This window comes from Dasypus novemcinctus, chromosome 16, assembly GCF_030445035.2.
Source record: "Dasypus novemcinctus isolate mDasNov1 chromosome 16, mDasNov1.1.hap2, whole genome shotgun sequence".
Taxonomy (NCBI): Eukaryota; Metazoa; Chordata; class Mammalia; order Cingulata; family Dasypodidae; genus Dasypus; species Dasypus novemcinctus.
Window position 1 is genome coordinate 22,566,979 of NC_080688.1, and position 19,736 is coordinate 22,586,714.

Sequence of the window (19,736 nt, forward strand, 5' to 3'; positions counted from 1 at the left end):
ATTAATAAAAATATTTATAGTAATAAAATTTCAAATATGATTGCTATATATATTAGAATATTAAATCTTAACCCCATTGTAAGCACAAGGAAAATATGTATTAAGTACGTCCAGATAGAAATGAGAAGGGGCTCAAAATTAAAAACACAGATTAATAAGTAGGCATTAATTGAAGAATTGAGGGTCAAGGATATAACATTCACAAAGACTAAATAAGAAAATGACAGAAGAGATGGCTCTAGAGAATCTAGACACTATAGGCAAGGCACACAACTCCATGATATCAGGACCCAACTGGTGAGCCTTACCTTGGAATATATGATGACAATTTCCCTACACAAGATTCTTTTATGCCTTTCATTTGAAACTTTAATTGGCACTATGTCCCTGATAGTGTGAGAATTGTATATTAAGGATTTTTGCCACATAAGCAGCTATAAAATCTCTAATACCCCTTCCTAGAAGTAGCTGACCTGGCTGTCCATCAACCTTCCCTCAGTAGCTTGTTAGCATCTTGTACTTAGACATTAGCCAGAACTTCTCAGTTCCACTGACAGGAAAAAGACAGCATCTCATTGTAAAAGCAGACCAGATGGCATCAGGTGGCACCCTGTGGCTCACTAAATCAGTGACTACCCACTTAAGGACCAAAGGCCAGACATGCCAGAGTGGTCAGTAGAAAGGGGAGTTATGTAAGCCTTGAATTTAGGAGCCACACATCAATTTCTAACTCTCAACTGTGATTAATTAACCACAAAGATAAAACTGAGGTGCTAGAGGGAAAACAAAATTAGTTTGTGTATCCTGCTCCTCATTACACGACCCTTGAATAAATCCTTCATCTTTCCTGATATGGCAAAACTGTGCCACGTCGCCTTCAGTTTTTTTCCCCCTTATATTTCTTTCCCTGGATATAACACTCTAACTTACATTCCCACACGGAGCTAGTTTTGGGAAGATTCCTCCAGTTCGTAGCTTGTATACTCACGGGAAAAAACTTTTTCACTGAAAGGCCTGATTTTCCTTTGTAGCACTGGATTGAGCAGACCTTCTGTTGGAAATAGCCATACTTAAAATAATAATTTTGCGTGTGCCAGTAGGAGCCGTGCTTCCCCGGTACTCGGTCCTGTAGAGCAGCCTGATCCACTTCTCATTAGTTATGGGGCTTCCCTGGATCCCTGAGTTCCATGCCTATCAGCTGCCTGGGGATTTCCCTGGAGGACTGGGGCTACAGTTTGCAGGCAAGGTTTCTTCCATGGGCAGACCCTGGATGCATTTGATAGCTGGAAAATGGGCTTATTTAAAATTTCTTTTCTTTAGCCGCCCTGAAAGATTCAAATACATTTACCAGATCTCAGTGAACTGGTTTTCTATTAATTTAGTTTTTTAAGGAGTTACCAGGGATTGAATCCAGGACCTCATACAGGGGGAGGAGGTGCTCAACCACTGAGCTACATCCACCCCGTTTATTAATCTAATCTTAGTAGTTTACTCTTTGTTCCTAGTTACCAGAAGGACAATAACCAGACCTTCCCAGTTCTACTTCCAGGAATGCCAGGAATAAGATGGCATCTCAGCAAAACCATAAAATGGTGCCAGGAGCACCTTGTAGCCCTGGATATCTATAACTTCCCTGGGACAAAAGGTGGTGCACTGGGACATCAATCAAGAGTTTTGCATACAGGAGATAACACAGGCTTAAGAAATTTGCTCACATTCCTCTCATGACACCCTGTAAAAACATTCTAGAGTCATTATCCACATGGCAGGCATCACTTGATCCTCAACCTTATTTCTCCTATAAAAACCTTAGTCCCCCTTCTCACTCTGAATTAGTTTTGGGAACATTACCCCAGTTCCTTCCTTGTGCACTCACAATAAATCACCTTCATAGCTAGACTTGTTTCTCTTTTGTAGTGCCAGATCATGCCTGCCCATCTATTGGACATAGCCATGCTTATGGTAACAGATTTTGGTGAGCCAGCAGGAGCCATGGTGGCCTAGGGATGTGCTGTGTCCCTCAAGCAGCCCTGATCTGGGTCTTCTCAGCCATGGAGCTTCCCCAGAATGCTCAGCTCTGTGCCTAGCAACTGCCCTATGATGTTCCTGGAGGGCTGAAGCTGGAGATTCTGGGCAAAATTTCTGCCATGGATGAACACTAGGTGCTTGGGGTTAAGGTGACTCTTTTTCCCCTTTGTTTCAGGAGGTACCAGGGCTTGAACCTAGGACCTTGTCCCTGGAGAGCATGCACTCAACCACTTTCTTTTTTTTAAGATTTATTTATTTACTTATTTCTCCCTCCTTCTCCCCCGCCCCCACCCCGGTTGTCTGTTCTCTGTGTCTATTTGCTGCATCTTCTTTGTCCGCTTCTGTTGTTGTCAGCGGCACGGGAATCTGTGTTTCTTTTTGTTGTGTCATCTTGTGTCAGCTCTCCGTGTGTGCAGCACCATTCCTGGGCAGGCTGCCCTTTCTTGCGCACTGGGCGGTTCTCCTTACCGGGCACACTCCTTGCGCGTGGGGCTCCCCTATGCGGGGGACAACCCTGCGTGGCAGGGCACTCCTTGCGCACCTCAGCACCGTGTATGGGCCAGCTCCACACGGGTCAAGGAGGCCCGGGGTTTGAACCACGGACCTCCCATGTGGTAGACGGACGCCCTAACCACTGGGCCAAGTCCGCCGCCCCCATCAACCACTTGAGCGCCATCCATTACATGAAGGTGATTCTGAAGCTGAATCTTCACCCATGCTAGGTAAGTGTGTCAAATTATTTCTTCTCTTCTGATCTGTGCTTGCTTTAACCTGATCAGTCTGCTCGTGCTGAGGGAACATCTGGATTGGTTTTGTCAGTCTTTTCATGCTGAGAAGACTGCTGAAATTTGAATTGATCTGAGGTCATAAATACAGACCTAGTGGGTTTGAGTCCCATTATCTGTGATCTTAGATTTGGAGCTCCCCTGTTAATTTCAAAATTTTTTCTTTGAAATTGGGAGCCTATTGACTTTGAGGAGCTCCTGTTCTTGATGTTCTGTGTTTGTGACTTCTGTTGGTGTTGCCTAGCCATGAGAAACTCTAGAATGTGCTGCCTGGGTCTCCCTTGAGATGTGTTTTCAGCAGTAGGTCAAAAATTGGAGGGGATCCCCTAAAGAAAAGGATTTTCTGTTGTAATACTACCTGGCTACAGTGTATATTTGATGATGGTGAAGAATGGCCTAGAAATGGGACTTTAAATGTTAATGCTATTTTATAATAGATTTGTTTTTTTTTTTAAATCACAAATGTTTTGAGGTACCCTATGTTCTGATTTTCTTAGATTTGCACAATGACCCTGATGCCTTGAAAAAAAGGTAAATTGCTAGTTTTAAAGGGCCAAAAGAAAATGACTTTCAGCTGATGTGAGGGACACCTTAGATGATACCTTTTCCTTCCTGTGCCACTCTTTGTGAATTCAGTGTTGAGCACTTTTCAAGTGTTTTTTTTTTTTTTTATCATTTGTATTTCTTCTTTGGACAAATGTCTATTCAAGTCTTTTGCCATTTTTCAATTTGATCATTTATCTTTTATTGTTGAGTTGTACCATCTCTTTTTATATCCTGGTTATTAAACCTTTATCGGACAGTAGATTTTCCAATATTTTCTCCCAATGAATTTGCTGCCTCTTCTTCCTTTTGACAAAGTCCTGTGTATTGCAGAAATGTTTAATTTTGAAGAGGTCCCATTTATCTATTTTTTTTGTTTGTTTGTTTCATATGCTTTGGGTATAATGTCCAAGAAACCACCACTTACTACAAAGTCTGAAGAGTTTTTCTTATGTTTTCTTCTATTAGTTTTATGGTCCTGGCTTTTGTATTTAGGTCTTTGATCCATATTGAGTTGATTCTTGTATAGGGGGTGAGATAACGAGATAGGGAGATAGAGATATCCAGGTCTCCCAGCACCATTTTTTGAAGAAATTCTTTTGTCTTCTTAACATGGAATTGGTAGATTTGTCAAAAAACAGTTGGACATAGAGATGAGGGATTATTTCTGGATTCTCAATTCTATTCCTCTGACTGATTGGTCTATCTTTATGCAAGTATGATGCTGTTTTGATCATCACAGCTTTGAAATATGTTTCAAGGTCAGGCAGAGAACTTCCTCCCATGTCGATCTTCTTTATTTAGAACGCATTTGGCATTTTGCGTGCACTTTCCCTTCCAAATGAATTTGGAAATTGCCTTTTCTAAGTTCTGTCAAGTAGGCTGTTGGAATTTCTATTGGTATTGCATTTCATCTATAAATCAGTTTGGGTAGGATTGGCATCTTCAAGATATTTTTCTTCTAGTCTATAAACATGGAATGGCTTTCCATTTGTTAAGGTCTTTTAAAATTTTCTTTAGCATTGCTGTATAGTTTTCAGCACATAGCTCCTGTACTTCTATGGTTGAATTAATTCCTAGGTACCTGAGTCTTTTTGTTGCTATTTAAAATGGAATTTTTCCCATGATTTCCTCCTCAAATTGTTCAGTGCCAGTGTGCAAGGACATTTCTGATTTCCACATGTTGAGCTTGTATCCTGCCACTTTGCTGAATTTATTCATTAGTTCAAGTAGCTTTATTGTAGACATTTGGGAATTTTCTAATATAGGATCATGTCATCTGCAAACAGAAAGAGTTTTACTACTTCTTTTCCTTTGGCTATCTTTTACTTTTTTTCCCTTGTCTAATTGCTCTAGCTGGAACTTCTAGCATAATGTTGAATAACAATGGTGACAGTGGGCATCCTTGTCTTGTTCTGATTTAGAAGGGAAGTTTTCAACCTTTCCCCATTGAGTATGATGTTGGCTGTGGGATTTCCATATATACCTTTTATCATATTGAGGAATTTTCCTTCTATTCCCATGTTTTGAAGTGTTTTTATCAAGAAAGGATGGTAGATTTTGCAGAATGCCTTTTCTGCATTGATCGAGATGATCATGTGGCTTTATTCTTTCAATTTTTCAATGTGATGATTACATAATTGTTCTTTTAACACTGACTGTCCTGACATACCAGGATTAAATCCCACTACGTCACGATGTATAAGACTTTTGATAAGGTGTTGGATTATGTTTGCAAGTATTTTGTTTAGAATTTTTGCATCTATGTTCATTAGAGAAATTTTCCATTAATTTTATTTTCTCATAATGTCTTTATCTGTCTCTGGTATTAGGGTGATGTAGGCTTCATAAATGGGCTGGATGATTTTCCCTCCTCTTCAAAATTTTGGAAGAGTTTAAACAGGATGGTCTTAATTGTTTTCAAAATATTTGTTAGAATTCACAAGAGAAGGCTTCTAGTCCAGGATTTTCTTAGTTGGGGGATTTTTAATGACTGATTTGATCTCTTTAAATATGACTAGTTTGGTCATTTCTTCTATTTCTTATAGCATCAAATTGTTTGGTGTATCCTTTGATCTTACTGATGGATGTAGGATGACTGAATACTTGAAAGTAACTTGTTTCTCTCCCTGTTGCTAGGATACAAAAAAGGAATTGTATGTTAATCAGAAGGCAATGAGATGCAACCCTCTCTTTACACCAAATTCTGCTTTTGGTGGTCAAGAATATCCTGTCCAGGCAAAGAAGTATGAAAACCAGCTTCGACTGTTTGGCCAAACCTGCGCAGAAGCAGCCCCTTGCTGTTCTCACTCCAACTTGCTTAATTAACATAGTAAAATTCCCACCCAGGGGTGGAGTTATCTGCCCCTTTCTTAATCGTGCAATGTATGTACAAGAGTGATTTCCTGAATGCCAGCGGGGGGAGAGGAGTCGCTGGAGGCTTCTGCGACTTCTCTCGGTGGCTCCGAGGTGTGGAGGGCGCGTGAGATTCCGGGAAGAAACTCGCGGAGACAGGCTGGTGGCACAAGTCTGGTTTATTCCGGAAGGGTACACACTTTTATAGGGCTTAGGGTGGCGTGTAGGGTTCTGATTGGCTTAAGCTAAAGGCGACTTGTGGTTGGTTGCCATAAGCAGTTACTAGGGATGGGGGCAGATATCAGGTTAGCTTTGCTATCTATAGGGACGGGGATTGGTTGGGGACTGCATGGAGAGATTTGATAGGTGCAGGCGGGTACTGCTTTCTGATAGGTGGTTGTAAGCAGTTGCTAGGCAGAGGGCAGGCGGAGAGGTTTGGAATGGGGGAGGGGAAAGGGGAAGTGAGAGCCGACCAGATGTTAGGCTAGGCGGGAGATAGTGGGAGGCAGCCGTTATTGATGTATCTTGCCCGGGTAGGCTGAGGGCGCGATCGCCCATTCCAGCCACCCTGCTTGCCTGGGTAGGCTGAGGGCGCTTCGCCCGTACCAGGCTGAGGGCGTGATCGCCTGTTCCAGCCACCCTGAACTGCGGCTTCAGGCTGTGCACATGCCTGTTGCCGGGTCGGCTTAGCAACGGTGGCTCGCACTCCCACACTTGAACATGCTAATCATACAACTATATAACTTGCTATGTGTGTTCATCCATATGCATAAAAACCAATACATAATCAAAGCAAATGCTAAGTAGTAACTTGGGTATTTAAGCAAGAGTGAAACTGCAGCACAGGGAGTCCAGTCTGAGTCACTTTAGACTGACCTTGGCTCTTACCTCTGCAGACGTAATACATGTGAGTTTGCCTAACTCTCACGTTGAAGTTTTCTTCATGCCGACTCTGGTTATTCATAAAGGCCCTGTCTTGAGGCCTAACATTACAGCTGCCCCAGATTGTGCCCTTCAAAGTTGGATTGTAATAAATAGTGATTAAAAGAAACAAATATAAGGAAGCGGATGTGGCTCAACTTATAGAGCATCCTTCTGCCAATGGATCGTCCAGGGTTCGATCCCCAGGGCTTCCTGACCGGTGCGGTGAGCTGGCCCACGTGCATTGCTGCCATGTGCAAGGAGTGCCGTGCCAAGCAGGGGTGCCCCTGCATAGGGGTGCACCATGTGCAGGAAGTGCGCCCCGTAAGGAGAGCCACCCCGTGTGAAAAAAGTGCAACCTGCCCAGGAGTGGCATCGCACACACGGAGAGCTGAATGCAGCAAGATGACACAACAAAAAAGAGATATAGTTTCTCAGTCCCGCCCAATAATGCAAGCAGACGCAGAAGAACACAGAGTGAATGGACAAGAGAGCAGACAAGGGGCGGGGAGAGGGTAGAGAAATAAATAAAATAAATCTTTAAAAAAAAAAAGAAACAAATATTTAGGAATAAACTTAACCAAAGAGATAAAGGGCCTGTATTCAGAGGACTACAGTGTGTTGCTAAGGGAAACAAAAGAAGACTTTAAAAAATGGAAGAACTCTCTGTGCCCATGGTTTGAAACACTAAATATCATTAAGATGTCAATTGTACCCAAATAATCTATAGATTTAATGCAATCCTGATAAAATTTCTGACAGTCTTCTTTGTAGAATTCAAAAAGAAATTATCAAATATATCTTGATGGGCACTTGTGCCTGAGGGCCAAAATATCTTTAAAAAGAAGAATAAATTTATAGAACTATCTAGGACTATAAAGAATATTATTTAGCTACAGTGGTAAAAGAGCCTGTACTGACATGAAGATAGATGATAGACTGATGAGTGAAATAAAATCAAGAGTTCAGAAATACTCTTTCACATATGTGGTCAAGTGATTTTTGACAAGGCTGTCAAAGCAAACCAGCTGGGGCAGAATAGTCTATTCAACAAGTGATGTTGGAAAAACTGGATTTCCAGATCCAAAAGAAAGAAGAAGGATCCTTACCTCATATCTTATAGAAAAGTTAACTCAAACTAGGTCAAAGGCCTAAATATAAAATCTAGTACTATAAAATTCCTAGAAGAACATTTTGGGAAACAACTTCATGATCTTGTGGTAGGAGGTGGTTTCTTGGGCCTTACACCCAAAGCACAGGCAATGAAAAGAAAATGGAAAATGGGACTTCCTCAAAATTAAACAATTTTGTTTTTCATCAACCTTTGCTGAGAAGATGAAAAGTCAATTTACTCAATGGGAGAAAATCTTCAGAAACCACATCTCCAACAAAGGTTTTCTTTCTATGTTATATATGTTATATAAAATGACTCAACAATAGAAAGACAAGCAACCTAATTAATAATCAACAATAGGCTTGAATGGACATTTTTTCTAAAGAGGAAATAGAAATGGCCTAAAAACCCATGATGTGATGCTCAACCTCACTAGCTTTTAGGGAAATGCAGACCAAAACTGCAACGAGATATCATTTCATGTCTTACAGAATGTAATTATTTGAATTAAAAAAAAATAGAAAACTGGGTGCTGGAGAGGTTCTGGAGAAATAGGAACACACCTTCACTCTTGGTGGGAATGGAAAATGGTGTAATCTCTGTGGAAGGTGGTTTGGCATTTGTTCAGGAAGCTCAATATAGAACTGCCCTATGATCCAGCAATCCTGCTTCTAGGAATATATTCAAATAGACTGTAAGCAGGGATGTTAACAGGTATTTCCACACCGATGTTCATAGTGGCATTACTCAGAAATTCTAAAATATGGAAACTACCTAAGTGCCCATTATCTGATCAATGGATAAACAACATGTGGTGTATACATATGATGAAATACTATTTAACTGTAGGAAGAAAGACCCAGAGAAGCACATGCCAACATTTTTGACCTCGAAGATACTACATTTAGTGAAGTAATACAGCCACAAAAAAGGGAAAATATTGTATGTTCTCACTGACATCTACTAAATATGCTTAAGTAAGCTTATGGAATTAAACTATGGAGTATAGATTAGTAGGAGAAAGAATGTTGGTTTTGAACGGGGAGATGATAAGGAATGTATATAAAATGTTTAATAAATTTAATTTTTAAATATAATAAATAGGGTTGATGGGATCACATTATAATGAATATAACAAAAACTGCTGATTTACAAATGGAATTGTGGTTGAAAGGGGAGTGGATTTGGCTCAACGGATAGAGAGTCCGCCTACCACATGGGAGGTCCAGGGTTCAACCTAGGGCCTCCTGACCTGTGTGATGAGCTGGCCCACGCAGTGCTGTTGAGGGCAAGGAGTGCCCTGCCACACAGGGGTGTCCCCCTCGTAGGGGAGACCCACGTGCAAGAAGTGCACCCTGTAAGGAGAGCCCCCCAGCACGAAAAAAGCGCAGCCTGCCCAGGAGTGGCACCGCATACACAGAGAGCTGACTCAATAGATGACGCAACGACAAAAAAAGAAATACAGATTCCCGGTGCCACTAACAAGAACACAAGTGGACACAGAAGAATGCACAGCAAGTGGACACAGAGAGCAGACAACTGGGGCAGGGAAGGAGAGAGAAAAAACAAAAAACAAACAAACAAAATACATTAATTGAAAGACAGCTAAAGAATAATCTAGGGGTTGTGTAACAGTGATTTTGGTGATAGATGAGGATTTTGGTTAAATATGAATAAAGAATGTTCTATTAGCAGGTGTTAAGAATATGGTGATATATGGGGAAAATAACTAATGTAAATTCTAGACTCTAGTTACTGGTGATACTGCAATATTTTTTGTAGCAACAGTAAAGATGGTACTAAAGCAATACGGAAGGTAAAAAAAATATTACATGGGGTTCAGATTTATGAAATATAAAAATAATTAAGGATTTTTCTTCATTTTCTTCATTAACAAGAAGACATTGGTCATGTCATTTAAGCAATGTGTGTTAATTTATTTATCTTTCTAGAACAGTAGAGAAACAACTGAGTTAGATTTTAGGATAAAAGAAGATAAATGGGCCGGGACCGAAATTTCCAGAGTAATGCTCCATAATTTGTTAAGCTGCCATTCGTCTGTTATTTTATTTTTTGAAGTTGAAATAAAGTTAAAAAAAAAAAAAAGGTCGCCGGATGACGTCATCAACAGAGCGACAGAAGACAACCCTGGGAAAAAAACCACCCCAGTTCTCCAGCGAATGTTCCAACCCAACTCCTGAAGGGTACCGTCTGGTTGCCAGGAGACCAAAGAACTGCACCACACAGTGAATCAGAAAAAATGAGCTTTATTTGGACTTACTAACAGGAAACAGTGTCCGGAGAAGGTGGTCTGAAGCGTGGTGGTGGCACTTTGCAGAAAAGGTAGGAAAAAATGAGGAGCAATATAAATGGTCTCAGCTGGGGTCACATGAAGCAAATGGGGTCTGGTGATGTTATGGTAGGAAGGAGGTTACCGCCTGGAGAAGATTATAGTTTATGATGCCATCTTTATGTTCCTTTCCCTTCAGGGAGGGTGGTTAATCTTTAATTTATATGTACCTGAGGCAAACAGCCACGTGTTACAGGCTTTGTTTCAGTTAAGTAGGGGGTGACTATTATAAGGGGAGATTTCAGAAATATGGAGGATTCTAGAGACTCCACAAATGCTGTATTGGAGGAAGAAAAATAGCAGGTAGGAAACTTCTGTCCGGGACCTGGTAGTCCTCTTCTTTTCTCTCTCAGTAGGTCTTGTGCAGAGCTTGGGAGTTCTCCCGAGGCAGCAGGCAGCCTGGGACCGTCTCACAGCAGAAACATAGTTTAGACTAACTCACAGGAGTGAACTAGAACCACACGCATTTCCAGTCACAGAGATCCAAGTGCACGGAGATCTAGGGTGAAAAATGATCTGCTGAGGAATGCAGAAAACAAAAAGGCCCTTGAATGGGGGTGGAGAGTAAAACCGCAGCAGAATGGCAGTGGCTGAGTGGTGCACTCACTTAATCCAGTTACTGTCAGTGGGACTCTCTAAATGCAGAAGGGCCTTTTGTGGATGTACTCACCTTTCTGGAGTGATTCCGTAAGACTCCAGAGGCAGGATAACCTAGCAGGGAAGAAACTTGAGGCAGAAAGCCTCGGAGAAAAAAAAAATCATGGGGAGGATTAAACTGAACTATTTTAAGACACTAGGGTCCCAGAAATGAAAAATGTCAGGAAAGTGGGGCACTGAATGAAGAAGAGAATTTAAACACACCATAGAAGCTGGGGAACATTTTGCACAAATACAAACAGATCAGATCAAGATTCCTGCTAAAGAAAGAGAGGAGAGAAACTGTCACGTTATGGCAGATTGTTATGTTTCAGGTTCTGGGGAAAGGAACACTTAACGGAGACAGAAACAAAATGTAAGGGAAGTAGTCCGGTGAGAAAGTTTAGACTGATCATGACTCCTAATGGGCTGTAAATGAATGAAGTGCACATTGTTCAGACATATACCAGCTAATAAGGCAATTTACTACCCAGAAAACTATTTTATATAATTTCCAGAATAAAAATATTGCCTAGAGAATGATATAACTACAGATAAGGTGATGTTGTTTACAGATTATTGCTAGGAATACTATCATTTGTCCTTAGTGTGCAAGTGTCTGTGGTATTGAGGATACAAATGAAGAGCTGACCAAGATTTATTTGGGTTGTGAATATCTTGCCAATCCAGTGTCTTAAACCTTAAAGTGGACATACATTTTTATGGTAACTTGTAGTTCATGGACGCATATGGACTATTACGGAAAACTCTCCAAGCTCTTCTATGATAACTGTATAATTCTTTAGACTAGTTGTGTCTACATTGTGGTTGAAACTGAGCAAAAGCAGGTTCTTTTCTCCCAATGCACTGTTAACCAATTCCTGAGATACTCTGATTTCAAGAGAGAAAGTTTATTTGCCAGTCTAGTAATGAGGTCATGGGCCCAAAGACCCAAAAATCTGCTCCCTGACTGTGAGGAGATTAAGGTTTTTATTGATTCAAACAGGGGAGAGTAGAGTGGTTACCATCACAATAGTACATATACACAAGTGCAAGTATTGCATTGAGATAATCATAAACAAAGCTAAGATCAGAGTAGAACAACCATCAGAAGAGTAAGTATACACAACGGTGAGCCTAGTTTGAAATAACTATAAAGAAGGATGAGGTTGATCTAGCCAGTTTCATTAAGTTCAGGTGTTAGCTTTTGACTTTTTTATAATATACTGAAAAAATAAGGAGAAAATATCATCAATATAACAATTCAGTACTCATAAACTTTTCTTAAAATTTTTTTAGAAATTCCAGGAGTTGAACCTGCACCTTGCAGTTGTGGAGCAGGTGCTCAACCACTGAGCTACACCCACTACTTGTTAATTTTAATTCTTGGTTACAGTGTTACAGGTCCAAGAAAGCTTAAAGCAGCGTAAAGGGGACCTTGGCTTTATTACTTATATTTGAATGAAACAAATGGTGCAGTTTGAGCCAAAGAAACTGAAGCGTTTGGGACAAGGAAGAAATTTGTTATTGGCAGAACAATGGGGTGTGCTGCAATGTGTATAGATCAGGAACTATGGTGACAAATCAACAGGGTATGAGGTTACCTCTCTTTGAAATGTCCTGGGAGAAACAGACAATGGCATTTTGTTTCCAGGCCAGTGCAAGGACAGAGTACAGGGAAATATAAATATTTTATTCATTTAAGTGTTATTAAAGTAAGTTGTATGTGAGGACTTCTTTATGTGATGACTTGATTCATTGTCTTGGGAATATACAGTCTACTGTGTGACATGGTCTACTTCACTTCTTGGCTAGTTTGATTTTTAACACTCCAGAGTTATGGTTAAGTCCAAGAGTGTGATGGAACTTTTCTGGTTGAGTGATACAGACCCATGGATCAATACCTGTAATTAAGTTACAATGTCGGAAGTTAACGAGGCTTTAGGGCTATTTCTACCTGTGCCATATCCAGTAGACCCACAATCCTGCTGTCAGATTATGATTAATGAGGTGCCTGTCATGTGGGACAGGAAAGGTGTCCTTTACCTTTTGAAGATAATATTTGGCATACGCACTAAGGATTTATAAATTGGATCATATCGTGGTGTGATAGTAAGTGATAAGTTCTCAATTTTATTCACAGGGACAGGTCTGCTAGTAAAAATTTCATATTGGAAGAGTTTGTTTCTAAAGGGAATGCTATGAGTAAACAAGAGGGTGAAATTTCAAATTCTGGGCCAGGGAAGGCCAGGTTCTTCAGTGTTATCTCTTTATTTATTTATTTATTTATTTTTCTTTTCCAATCCCTTATGTTCAGGACTGACTCTTTGGGGTATTTAGACAAATTTGTCTTAAGTATATCATTACAGCTGTTTTAATTGTCTTTATTATGATTTCAAAATATGCAAGAGCATTTTTTAAAATATTCAGGATCAGTCCTTTCTGCGCGGGCCTCTATCTTAATCATGGCAACCACAGATGGGCATAACATGGCAGAAAGGACATAATTAACTTGTCCACAATTTTTTAGGAGATATTGGGGATCGAACCCAGCACCTGATACATGGGAAGCAGGCATTCCTCCACTGAGTTACACCAACTCTCCACTCCAAAATTTTCAGCATGCAGACTAGGAAAAGTGAGGAACCGTCTTTGTTTCCATAACATGGAGAAATCATGAATTGAAGTAAAAGCATATCTATCAAAACAGATGTTACCAGAATTTCCTGCAGATAGAAAGCAGGCTTGTATAAGAGCACAGAGTTCACCCTTTTTGGCAGAAGAAAACTGTGGAAGGCTACCTAATTCCATCAGTATGTGGTAAGCATATAGCCTTTTTGGAATGTAACTTTGAAATTTCCAGCACAAGAAACATTAAGAAATAGAATGCCATCTGGGTTGATCATAAGAGCTTGTATGGAGTCATTAATTTTGAAGTTAACAGTTTACAGTCAGGAGGTATCCTCTCTTTGGGTAAAGGTTGCAGAATAATGGGGTTAAGAACATTGCAGCATTTTAGGTGAAAGAGCAGGATCTCATTAGAAATCAGTTTTCTGGATGAAAAAAATTAGGACTGCACAGTTAAGTTGGCTGAAGCTTTAATTTCACAGCAGCTTCTGTCTAACAGTTTGGGTGAGCACAGGTAACTGCAGCAAGGTGAGGGCTCTAGTACACAATAGATTTGTAATTTCCTGTGTTCTTGATTTAACATTCCTAAGACTTGCTTGTATAACCATTGACTCCAATTATTTTCTGTTAAAAAAGAGGACAGATCCTGATTGAGCACATGCAAATAATTATAGTACTGTAAGTATAAGCATATTCAGTAAGAGTTTTCAAATTCTGGATGGGTCAGGCAAAGATATAAAGTGAATGTTTATGAATTATAGATTGCTAATTTCAGTTAAGGATTCCTTTTATCAGGAATATAGACCAGTAAAATATTAGCAGTAATCCCAAGAAAGCTATAATCATTCTTTGTCAGTTCATTTAGCCCTAGGTAATTAATCCTTGTTTCATTAGATATTCTGTTTGCAATATCATGAACCTATCAGTTTCTTTAGAATTCTGGAGATCTTGACTCAGTACAGTTGTATTCTCTCAAAGATGTTTAAGGAATGTCATTCATAGCTAGTGCCTCGCAATCTGGCCTGTAGCTGATTGCAAGTGTTTTCAGGAAGCATCAGAATAAAATCCATCTGTAGATGACAGAAAACTTAAAATGACCATAGTTAACTGATTGCTGTTTTACAAAAGTGAGCAATCAGGTAAGAGTTCATGAAAAATTATTCTTACAGCTGAACTCATGACTGCTAATACTGTTTTTGTATAGTAGCAGACATGTTATTACTTGGGCAACTCATGGACAGTGAGGCTATTGATGAGTCTCTAAGAACTTTATATAATTTCTGAAGTGTTTACACTAATAATATTTCATCCTTTAATTTCACCAACAGAAAGTTACAAATTCCTTTTTAATTTGATAACACTTCCTATGTAACTGATAACAGAGCAAATAATATGAATTAGTTTTAATACCTCTCTTTTTGCAAGGATTAAAGGAGTTCCTCTGGAAAATCAGAATGAGGTTTTGGGAACATATAATTTATGGTTTAGTTTTAGAAGGAAATGGTCAAAAGTTGTCAAGTTTTAACATATTGTTAAATAGGATCGTGGGAACCTGTGAAACAATATTTAGTTCCTTACCCAATGAAAGTGACAACAAAAGATTTTATCATTAAAAAGTAGTTAGAATAATGGTAAAAAATACTTGATTCCAAAAGTGAGAAGTCTTGTAGTCTAAAATAATTCAAGGATATAAGATCAGTAGAATGCACAGATTTTTCTGATAAGATGCAGAATCTTTCCCTCTAAGAAGGTTACTCAGATATTTTAGGAAAACCATTTATTAGTTCTTATTAAGAGCAGACTATGGTTATTAGTTCTAGCACCTCAGCAAGGGCAGGGTTAAATGACTTGTTAAAGCTCATCTGTTCTTGCTTCAGAACAAAACTAGCACTGTCCTTATCTTTGCACAAGCTACCTCTTTTTGCAGGAAGTTTGAAAATGACTTCTTGTATCTTGGCTGCTAGATAAGACATGAGTCTAGAGACAGAGGTTTCTTGTACCAAGACAAAACATCCTTGAGAAATTTAACTTTAACCACAGACCTTGGCCACATCCCAAAATTAATGCTATATAAGCAAGAAAAATAAACCGGAAAGAGCATTCCCTGCATGTAATTTTGGTATGTGTGTCTTTCATTCCTGTGACAGCAGACCAACAATCTAAGTATACTTGTCATTGCCAGAGAAAAAAAGCCAAATACTAGTTTGCATGAAGATATTGTTTGATAAGAAAACTCTTAAAAATCTTAAGAGATAGTTTAACCTATCATATCTTAAACAATCTTTACCTTGACAGATAAAATTCCTTTTCTGGAAAACTAAGACTTCTCACATCTATTCAGGATTGTCCTGCATATTCCTGTTTCTCATTCTGTAACTGTCATTATACTTTAAGATAAAACAATTACTATTTCTATTCCCTTAACAAAAACATCCTGCATACCTTACATACTTAAGTTGTCAAAACATCTTGTTAACTGTCTTCAACCTAACATCCTTCAAAACAGAATTTATATTTTTTAATCATCTTTAGGATCTAGTAGATAAAATGTTATATTATTTCATTAGAAAACTGCATAAATTTAGGAAAAACACACCAAAGTAATATGAAATTGTATGGTTATATTGTACTTAGTAATGAGAATAATAATAATAATAAGTAGTATTTTCACCAGAAATATTAACGTTTTCCTTAATGTATGTAAGTGCTTATATAGGTGTGTTAATTTATCTTAAGTATTTATCTTTAATCCACCTTTCTTTAAAGAAATTTCATAGTTTATTTTGGTACCACCACTCAGAGGTAGGGAAATGTCATACGTCAAACATACAGATACAAATAGAGAGCTCAGAGCTTCAATTAAATATAATTTAACTGTGTCAGACACAAAAAATATAGAGTTAAAGAAAACATTGAATTCCCATGAACTTACAATTTCTCATTTGTGTTTCACAGAGTTCTTCAATGAAACTGTTTTGGAGTCTTGCAATATCATAGTGAATTCTGGTTGCTAATTAAATAGGCAGTCCATTCAGTTGTTTAGTTTGGAAGATCCTTTTCTAGAGTGATAGGTAATTTTGTGTAATTGGACATTCCCCAAAATGGATATGGAAATTCCAGGTTGTCTTTGGTGAGATTTTGCCATTTTGTAAGATTGATTCAGCTTCCAGCCCCATAAATTTTAAACATTTAATATGACAGTGTCAGAGTGTAGAGAATCAGAATTTTGAGATAAATGTGAGGATCCCATCTTCATCATTTCACTTCTTAACTTGTACAATGGCAAAGAAACCAGCAGTAGCTGGTTTTAAAAATTTGAAAGGGATAGCCAACATACCCTAATAAAAAAGGATACAAAATGAGGACATTATGACAAACATGGAAAAATAAGCTATCAAATGAAAACTAAGGCGGAAATCTCTTCTGTATAATCTTGGCACATAAAAAATGTATGCTATGAAGAAAAACATTAATAGTTGAATAAATTTCATTAAATCACAAGGTTCAGAAATTTAAACCAATATTCCTGAGATAAATATTGGTCTTGTAGTATGTAAAATACTTATATAAATTAAAATAAATCATTAAAAATTAGTGCACCTATCTTAAAAAGTTAAAAGAAATAAAATGAAATATTATTAGGTTGCAGACATAGAAGGAATTAATAAAGAAGCAAAAAATAAATCATTTATAAATGGAAAAAATAGAAGAAATATCTAAGTTTCAGAGCAGCATTCCTAATAGTTCTTTCTGCAATGAAGATAGCATTCTGTATCTCTACACTTGGTTAGAGAAGACACTGTATTGATACTGAGCTTTTGAAATTTGGTTAGTGCTACTAAAACAGTGAATTTTTAGTGTTAATTAAATTTTACTAATTTAATTTTTAATAGTCATATATGTCTATTGCTTACAGTATTGAACAGAAAAAAACCAGAATCTTGGACAATGCAATTAAAAGTAGTGAGGTAGATTTAAATAAAAATTCAATAAAGACCACAAATAGTCAAAAATAGAAAATGAGAATGGTGAGGAAAAAGTTGATGCAATAAAATAAAAGCTATTTCTTTGGTACGAAAAATAGTCTGAATATAGCCAAGACTTACAAAAGTGCCTGCTAATAGCTATTGTTTGGAAAACTTGCCTGAACCCCAAAATTGGAAGAATAGGTGAGGTCAACTTGGTTTTGAGACAGGTTCCAGAAAAAAGCAGCACTTTTCTCTTTCCCAAAGTCCTGCCCTGTCCAGTATTCTCAGTTGACTAAAGCCTCTAATTTGTATACCCTTTTAAAACAGTCAGTCCACTTTAGGACTATATTCCAGGGGTCACACCCTGACTACACAGATAATAAATGTAATTAGCGCTTCATTCTTTGGGACATTGTTCATGCTTTACCAGGTAAGTTCAAAATTATAACTCTCGAATGATGTTGGATATGTTAAGGATATTCAAAAGAAAAATTATGAAGATTAATTCATTTCTTTATTCATAATTTCTTTTGGTTGCATTATGTGTACTAAGATGCCAGGTCCTGGAGATTAAGTAGAGATCCTGTCACACTGGTTCTCTGTTGCGGTGCCGTCCAGTGGCTCCGCTCTTGGAGAGATAAGGACGAACAGAGCAAGACAATACACAGTAATCGCTCTGAAGACGAGGCAGGCTGGTGGCACAGGTCTGGTTTATTGAGGAAATGCAACAGCTTTTATGGGCCTCTAAGAGGAAGTTAGACGGCATGCAAGTACCTGATTGGTTATGCTAATTCAGCAAGGCTGGTTGGCTCATGGGATCTTGTTGCTGAGGTCTGGGGAAGAATTAGGAGTGGCTCACAGTTGTTTACTGCGAGGCTGGGTGCCATCTTTAAAGAGTGGCGCCTGCAGCTCACTCACAGTTCTCTATGGATAAAAGCCAAGAATGTTCTGAAATAAATCTGGAAATTAAAATAAATGGAAGATGAATAAATATGAACATTTCAACAGGCCTAATGATGTGACAAAACTTCAACCGTTTCCTGGGATGAAAAATGGAGGGTGGAATTGGTAGGATAGAGGAACATGATAAAATGTTAATAATTACCTGAAAGAATTTTGGAAGCCAATTTTATACTTGTTTTAATAAGGGTAAGTTATGTAAAAACTGTAGTATCATACAGAATAGTGCATAATATAATTTTATTTCCATTTCATTTACAATTAAATTGTACAAATATTTGAGAAGAATTCAAAGGTAGTCTTATTTCTCATCCTACGACGAAAGTATCAGAGTTTCAGAACCGATGTTGATAATTCTAGCTATAGATTTTTCCTAAATCCTCTTTATCATCTTGAGGAAGTTTCCTTCCATTCCTACCTCACTGATTGTTTTTATCATGACATGATTTGGGATTGTATCAAGTGCTATTTCTGAATCAAATGATATGCTCTCCTTTTTCAATCCAATAATACGGACTATTTACATTGGTCGATTTCTTTATTTGTTGACACATCCCTCGCATTTTTAAGTTATATCCTACTTGGTCATATTGTGTAATCGTAACATTTTGCTAGATTTGTTTTGCTAGTATTTTGTTGAGGATTTTGGCATCTATGTTCATGAAGGATAATTGTAGTTGGATGCCTTCGTTTGGGTTTCATACTAGGACAATGCCGGACTCAATGATTTAGTTGGGAAATATTCCCTTCTCTTATAGTTTTGGAAGAGTTTCAGAAGGATTGTGCTAATTATTCATTAAATGCTTCATAGATTTCAGCAGTGGAGCCCTCTTTTCCTGCATTTCTGTTTGTGGAGATTTTTTATTTCTGCTTCACTCGTTTTGCTTATTTTCTGTTAAGATATTCTATTTCTTCTTTAGTCAGTTTTTGTTTTTTGTGTGTCTTTAGGAATGTTGCCGTTTCATCTTAGTTATCTAGTTTTTGGTATTAAATTGTTCCTAGTATCATCTTACAATCTTTCAATTTTTTATAGTCAGTAATATTCACAATTCATTTCTGACTTTAATTATTCATGTTTTCTGTGTATTTCTCCTTTTCAGTTGAGATAATGGTTTGGAATATCTTTTATATCTTTTCAAACAACCATCTTTTTGTTTCATTGTTGATTTCTCTATTGCTTTCACTCTTCTCTATTCAAAGTATGTCCACTTTAATCCTAATTATTTACTTCCTTGTCTAATTTTGGCTTTAGTTTGCTCCGTTTATAGTTCCTTGAGATGTGGAGTTAGGTTTTTTGTTACCGATTTAAGGTTTTTCATCTTTAGTAAATTAAGTGTTTACATCTATAAATTTTTCTATATGCACTCCTTTCAATTCATCCCATTTTTTGGTATATTGTGTTATGGTTTTTATTCATCTCAAGTATTCTCAATTTCCTTGTGATCTAA

The 19,736-nt window shown here is 38.0% G+C and overlaps 1 protein-coding gene across 17 annotated transcripts in view; it reads left to right on the plus strand.

Annotated features, from left to right (window-relative positions):
• Positions 1 to 9,859: 9,859 nt before the first annotated feature.
• LOC101429205 (zinc finger protein 596-like) overlaps positions 9,860 to 19,736 on the plus strand; it is a 134,197-nt gene continuing 124,320 nt past the window's right edge. For 16 of the 17 annotated variants that reach the window (XM_071208431.1, XM_058277334.1, XM_058277340.2 and 13 more), the window contains exon 1: positions 9,864 to 10,089. The gene's annotated coding sequence lies outside the window, so the exon portion shown is untranslated. Of the gene's footprint in view, positions 10,090 to 19,736 lie in introns of all 17 variants that reach the window. The other variant, XM_058277333.1, reaches the window with a different exon arrangement.